The sequence below is a fragment of the Chanodichthys erythropterus genome, chromosome 7, assembly GCF_024489055.1.
Source record: "Chanodichthys erythropterus isolate Z2021 chromosome 7, ASM2448905v1, whole genome shotgun sequence".
NCBI classification, from domain to species: domain Eukaryota; kingdom Metazoa; phylum Chordata; class Actinopteri; order Cypriniformes; family Xenocyprididae; genus Chanodichthys; species Chanodichthys erythropterus.
The window spans coordinates 13,487,028-13,494,673 of NC_090227.1; the positions used below are offsets into that span (position 1 = coordinate 13,487,028).

The 7,646-nt window shown below is 38.8% G+C and overlaps 1 pseudogene; it reads left to right on the forward strand.

Moving 5' to 3' along the window:
- Positions 1-271: 271 nt before the first annotated feature.
- On the forward strand, positions 272-388 carry LOC137023559 (5S ribosomal RNA; annotated as a pseudogene).
- Positions 389-7,646: the final 7,258 nt, after the last annotated feature.

The window sequence follows — 7,646 nt, forward strand, 5'->3', positions numbered from 1 at the left end:
TTCGATTTGACTTACACAATTTAAAACCTGCCATTTCAATGTTTTTTTAGACATAAGTCTCATAAGTGTCATTAGTACTATTCACTAAGTTACAGTTCATTTTCTGAGAACTATCAGATTGGACTTCATTCAGAGGGAGATGACAGATCACACTTCAGGTTAGGATTCTTTATTTTACAAAAAGCACAACATTTTGTTTTTACTCTGAGTGTACACAAAAGAAGATATTCAACAGACTAAAATGGTGTATAAGGTGATATAGGGTGATATAGCCAGCAGCCATATCACCCTGTAGCCCAAGACTGGTTGCCCACTGAAGCTAAGCAGGGCTGAGCCTGATTAGTACCTGGATGGGAGACCTCCTGGGAAAACCAGGTAGCTGCTGGAAGAGGTGTTAGTGAGGCCAGCAGGGGGTGCTCATCCTGTGGTCTGTGTGGGTCCTAATGCCCCAGTATAGTGACGGGGACACCGTACTGTAACAAGTACCATCCTTCGGATGATATGTTGAACCGAGGTCCTGACTCTCTGTGGTCATTAAAAATCCCATGGCACTTCTCGTAAAGAGTAGGGGTGTAACCCTGGTGTCCTGGCCAGATTCCCTCCATAGGCCCATACCAATCATGGCCTCTTAATAATCCCCATCCATTGAATTGGCTCTTTCACTCTCTCTCCTCTCCACCTACAGCTGGTGTGTGGTGAGCGCACTGGCGCCGTTGTACTGTGGCTGCCGTCGCATCATCCAACTGGATGCTGCACACTGGTGGTGAATGAGGAGAGACCCCTGATATGATTGTAATGCGCTTTGGGTGTACAGTAGTACATATGAAAGTGCTATATAAATGCCTCATTCATTCATTCATTCATATAACTCTTCATTGTATGTGCAACATTGACAGAGTATTTTGAGTCTCTTTCACACTGGTAAGAAAAAAAACGCGGTGGTTAATACGCAATCAATAATAATTTTTGATATCATAATAAAGGCCACTGTAACTATTATGACAAATGTAAGAGTATTTGGCTATCCACACTTACAGTACCTGTATGCGGCAGAACTGTCAGCGGGAGCAAAAAGTGTGTCCGACTGCACCCCGCAGTATTACAAACCATGCCCCAAGCTCGAGTTACGCCTCAACAATGAAACAGCCATTCAGGATGTCATCTCTGAAATTGCTGATGTCTTCACTAGTACTGCTCTTCTTCTACTTCACTTTCCTCGCTTTTTAGGTTTAAGTTTATTGCTACCTAGTGATAAGGCATACAGATCGTAAAACATAGAATACCAGACAAAAAGTCATTCTCTTTTTCTCAGGTTTTTAGCTATAATACCATGAGTCTGTATTAATTTGATAGTATAATTAATTTTATGTTTTACTAGCTGTTATTTCATACCTCATAAGATTTGAAAAAAACAAACGAGTATTACAAATAAATAATTTACTTCAAAAGATTGTTTTAGTCAATGACATCCATGCTTGTTTCTTCGCAGGACACGTAACTTGTTGTAGTAGGTGTAATTTGCAGGGGCATTGTTTGTAGTATTGCAGGACGCAGACAGACCCTTCTCGGGAGTGCCGGAGCAGTTATATCTATATAGTAACAATATATTTGTGCATTATACATTATGGTAACTACAACAACTGGTAACACTGTAGTATAGGGAACATATATAAACTATTAACTAAAATTTTTCCCTTAATAAACTCCTAATTTACTGCTTATTAATAGTTAGTAAGGTAGTTGTTAAGTTTAGGTATTGGGTATGATTAAGAACGTATAATAAGGTCATGCAAAATAAGGCATTAATATGTGCTTAATAAGTACTAATAAACAGCCAGTATTCTAGTAATATGCATGCTAATAAACAACTACTAAAAAGTCTCTAAAATAAAGTGTTGCCATACAACTAACACAGCAATTACACATATAGGCCTAATATAACAATGTCTGTAATGTCACCACAGTTAGCTTACCCATCAAATCAGTAAACATAATGTGAGATTAAAATTTCCTCTTCAGAGCACATTGGAACAATACTAACAGTGTGACTTCTTCTCATGAAAAGTGGGTTTATCGGATACTCACTAGTGCCAACTCCTGTCACACACCAGAACACATATGCTTTAGTGATGTGAACCTGAAAGAGTATAATAAAGTATAGCCTACTACCTCTAATAAAAAGAATATATTACATATCTATACACAGAGTATATGTGATTGCAAATTCGAAAGCAAAAGTAAAACGCGAGCTCCCTGATGCGGGCAAATTAGGCTATATAGGACTTTGCCTATTTATTAGCTCAATTAATTATAAAGAGGGGTAATTAAGTTACAGGGAATAAAAATTGAATCAACATAATTGATTCACTGTAAATGATTCATCAATTTTTCATCCAACGAAAAAAATCGAGGTTAAAGTATTTTACCAATTCTGGATAAAATATTTTCCTGTGGCCAACAGTAACAATATTTTATTATGATTATTATAAGCGAAAGGTAACTGATCTTTTACGTTTAAGGCAGTAATTTGATACACAGCACAAGAAACTCGTATATGTGAAAATCAAAACAAGCTTTATTGACTACCTCTAATGATTACAAGAAACTAAGGCTAAACACGCACACACACACACACACACACACACACACACACACACACACATACATACATGCACACACATTCGCGGAGTTGATATGAGCTATAAAAAGTCCCAAGTTCAGTGCTAACTTAACTCGTAACCTGAGAAAAATCACAAAAGCAGAGCTTTGGCTTGATTCTTTCGGTTTAAAGGAGTTTCACCAGTTTCCAGCGAGAGAGAGAGAGAGAAGTTTTGCTTGTACCTGCGTTCACTCTGACAGCTGAGGTAGGTGGGTGTTTCGTGGCTCTTGTTGAGCGGAATCCCAACTCGGATTGGCTGTTTTGCGGTGACGTCTTCTCAGGGAAGCCCTTTGTTGGGTAGCGCGGAAGCTTTGAAGGAAGTTGCCGGCTGGTGAAACGCGCTGTTCTGAGAGTCTGGCTTGAGCGGCTCTCTTCTTTGGAGACTTTGGTCAGATAGTTCACAAAGTGTTTGTGGGTTCTGGGTGCGACGGCTGTTGGGTAAGAAGTATCAGCTGCGCGGCTCGTGGATGAAGATATTCAGCGACTGTTAGATGGAAAGTCAACCATGGGACAAAGCAGCTGTGGCGCTTTAGATGTAAAGTTCAGACATGTTCAAAGTATAGGTTCTTCAACTTCTTTTCAGCATAACCCAAACAACTTCTCAGCCGTGGTCAAAGTTTTATCTGTGGTGGACTTTGGAGTAGAGGTCTTCTCGGGTCCTAAAATCTGTACCCGACCAGAATCAACCCAAACCACTTCACGAGTTCACACTAACAAATAATCTGTCCAAGATAAGTGCTATCCAAGGAGAGTGCTTTGAGCTCAAACATAATAAAACGTAACATAAAGTCCAGGCCTGGTCTTCTCTCGTCCTTCACTGTCGTCGCTCCTCGTTTTTGCTTCCGGAGCTGATATGAGATATGAGACCAGTGCCAAGTGCAGGTGACGCTCTTTAGCAATCACACAACCAGCCATGTTCCTCGTGGCTCTCGCCCCGCCCTGCTTGTCACAGGTGTTATTTGTTTTCATTTATTGTTTTTTTTTTTCTTTTCTTTAAAAGGGTTGTAAAATAAATCTTCATTCTTTTTCTCCTTAACATTTGTATTCTGGTATTTAATTGAGTTTGGCAAGTTAATCCATTTAACAAGTTACAGATTTCTTGGGAACTATAAAGAAGAATTTTGTTTAATTGATTTTAGTAAAACGTATATTGTTATTGGTATAGGGAAAGAGTTCATTTACGACTATCATCATTTAAAGAAAAAAAATGCCGGCCAAATTCACTATTCAACTGCCGGGAATCCAGGTTTTCTTGTTTGGAAAATATTTAAATTAAGTCCTTGGGTTAAGAAAAGGGTTACACTTGAGTAATATTTTATTATACGTATCTTTACTTTTACTTAAGCACTTTGTAAATTAGATCAAGTAATATTTACAAATGGCAAACTCCTGTACTTCCACAACCATTTTGAAAGTACTTTATAATATGTTATAATAAAGAATGTTTCATATACTATAAATACACAGAATAAATTTTCAATGTGATGAAACAGAAATCACTTGATTTCCTGTATAGTGGCAGCTATGTTGCACAGTAGAACAGTATAAATGGTGTGAAAGTGCAATGTGAGTCTGCTGTTGCAGAGATGCTTTCACTGCACACACGGGCAGGTGCAGCATGTGTGCAAAAGGCCTAATCCCCACATCATCCAACCATTAATTATTGATTCTGCATTTAATTTGAAAGTCAGATAGACCCAAAGTCACAGAGATGAATACTGTTTAATAATTTATGCAGGTCATTCAAAGGTAATGATAATATTGTTGATTAATATATGTTGTGCAGCTTGGCATACCTGATTCCTTTCCTCCTTTCCTTTTGAATGCATGGCATACCCTGAACTGTGGAGGAGTTCATATCAAATGTGAGGTCTTTTCAAGGGTTATGGGCACTTTTCACCAATGTTCCATTTTCAGTTAAACTGAAGTGCTGTTGGAGATGTGGCTTAGCCGTTAGTGTACAGGAGATGCAGGCTCAATTCTGGTGTCTGTTCTAATGTATGACAGAGAGATAATATCAGAGTAGTTGGAAACAATGGGTAGGTGATGCACATACTTACAACACATACACTGTAAGAACATTTGTACTCACAGTGATGCAACTTTCAATCCAAGAAGAAATGCACATACAAGATTAGTTTTGCACTCTTATACCAAATAGTTTGATAGTTAAGAGTTTTATCAAAACTGTTTCACATGTCACTGGACATTTTTAGGCTATCTTAAAACAGGTAATAATGTAAAAGGTAATGTTACTTATTAGTCATGTTATTTTTTACCACTACTGAGCTCTAAATGAGCTTTTTGTTGTTAATATCAATAAACGTTGACCTTTATTTACTTTGTACAAATTTTTCTTCACAAAAAAAAAAAGGATTATTAAGCACTATCTCTCTCTCCCAGCATTTGCTTTCCTGTGCTGCTGTGGACTGTGGCATGGGATATCACAACCTTACAGTGCAGCAACTTTTGATATCCATCAAGCTCTAATTTACTCCCAGTGTATCCGCCGCTTTGCACGGGCCGTCAGTTGGTGGTGGTAAGAGGATACAATAAGAGAGTGTCCAAGGCAGCTCATGAAGGGCACAGCAATCCATCACTTGAACCCATGATGGATCATTCTAGCATATGCGATGAATAGAAACGCAAGGCCGAAAACACACTGAGGTAATATGAGAAGGAATATACTTTACATCCATTTAATCATACCAGAGTCTGTAAGGCAAGGCAAGCACAGAGGTACAGTGTCTAGCAGACGTTAACATTCCTCTTTTCTCTGATATTCTACTTCCTGCAGTACTAGATTAGATTGATTTTTATTGGAGAGGGCTCTATACCATTTTCAGTGGGTGCTTTTCAAGAGTGAAGCATATATAATATTAATGGCACAATATGTACTCTTATCTATTTTTGTCTGCAATGATGACTGCTTCTCTAAACTGTTCCTAAACAATAAAATTACTTCACGATATATGGAATCTTATTTTCTTAGATTGTACTGTATTATAGAAAAAAAATCCTAAAAAATCCAATAAAGACTCACCAACGACTTAATTAGGTGCACCTGTTCCGCCAGGAGAACGGTACTTGCCTGACTGCATTGTGCCAAGTATAAAGTTTGGTGGGGGTGGGATTATGGTGTGGGGTGGTTTTTCAGGGGTTGGGTTGGCCCCTTAGTTCCAGTGAAAGGAACCCCTTAATGCTTCAGCATACCAAGACATTTTGGACAATTTCATGCTCATGCCCCAGAATTTGGGGGTGGCCCCTTCCTGTTCCAACATGACTGCGCACCAGTGCACAAAGCAAGGTCCATAAAGACATGGATGAGCGAATTTGGTGTGGGGGAACTTGACTGGCCTGTACAGAGTCCTGAACTCAACCCGACAGAACACCTTTGGGATGAATTAGAGATGGAGACTGTGAGCCAGGCCTTCTCGTCCAACATCACTGCCTGACCTCACAAATGCGCTTCTAGAAGAATGGTCAAACATTCCCATAAACACATTCCTAAACCTTGTGGAAAGCATTCCCAGAAGAGTTGAGGCTGTTATAGCTGCAAAGGGTGGGCCAACTCCATATTAAACACTACAGACTAAGAATGGGATGTCATTTCAAATTCATGTGCATGTAAAGGCAGGCGTCCCAAAACTTTTGGCAATATAGTGTATCTAATCAGCCAATCACATGGCAGCAACTCAATGCATTTAGGAATGGGCTGCATCCAAAAACCTAGGCAGCTGACTCATCACCTTGCTGCCCTATCAGGCAATGACTTGTAAGGCAGTGTTTGTGCATGAAGGCACCTCACAAAACTGATTTTGGACGGACTTCTGAGGCAGTGTAACAGTTCTATTCTGTAATGATCTACAGCAAAATAGCACAAGCTTTGGTGAGATCTAAACAAATATTTAATTACTACAGTAGTAATTTCTCAATAGAAATGACATCAAAAGTGGAACATGTTGGTCAAAAACGTACATTTACACACAAACTGACCAGCAAATGCAACTTTTGGATGCCATTTTTTTGTTCTAGCTCAACTGTCACAGAATGGAAAGCACAGTATTGTGGGATATCAAAGGCAGCGAAGGATACATCTTTTTCTACTACCTTCAAAAATCAGTCAGATGAAGGTATCTCAGGTGTTACGTCCCAGGACATATTATTTTGATTATGATTTATTATTTGTATCACTGTGGTTTACCAAGGTGTGGGCGTGGTTGAATGCCCTGTGCCTGTGTTTTTTGCATGCTCTGTGTGTATGTCTGTCTCTCTCTCTACTCCTCCTCAGGCCAAATCACCACCACCTGTAGCTCGTTTGTGAGAGTGTGCCTGAGACCAGGGTAGGGTTGCACCAGCCGTTCGTAAGTTCTTTCTTAAATTGGAACGTAAAGTCCACACTAGTGGCTTAGTAACTACTAGCTAGTTTGTAACTAACTCTGTACTTTATTCGGTTGCACCATTTGTTCTTAAGGCAGAACGTAGCTAGTAGCTCGTAAGGTCTCCGTAAAGTAATGCGTAGTCGCATAATATGACGTTTACCTTCAGTTATCCTTCAAATACAGGAGCAGAAGTTGTTGAAATTCCATGAATTTCAGTTTATCCTTCATTCTGACCTATTTTGCCTCACGTAGCTAACAGTAAAAATAAGTTCCCATTAAATATAATAGCCTACTACTTAATCATAAATGTTTTTATATGTAAATAATATTCAGAAACTGTATTTGAAACGAAATTAATAAGGATCAATAAATAAATACTGAAACAACAACAAAAACATAAGAAATTACATTTATTGATTATGACTGATTTTATTTGACATGCACAACATGGAGTGATAGGACCGATGCACACAGCGGTGCGCTGTTTAACGGGTTCGTGTTGAAGAGTGTCTAACAAAGTAATCTTTTCACATGATGTTCTCTCTCTTAAAATTTAAGAAAGTGTAAATGTCAGCAGCATCATATATGTATAAAGAATGAAGTCT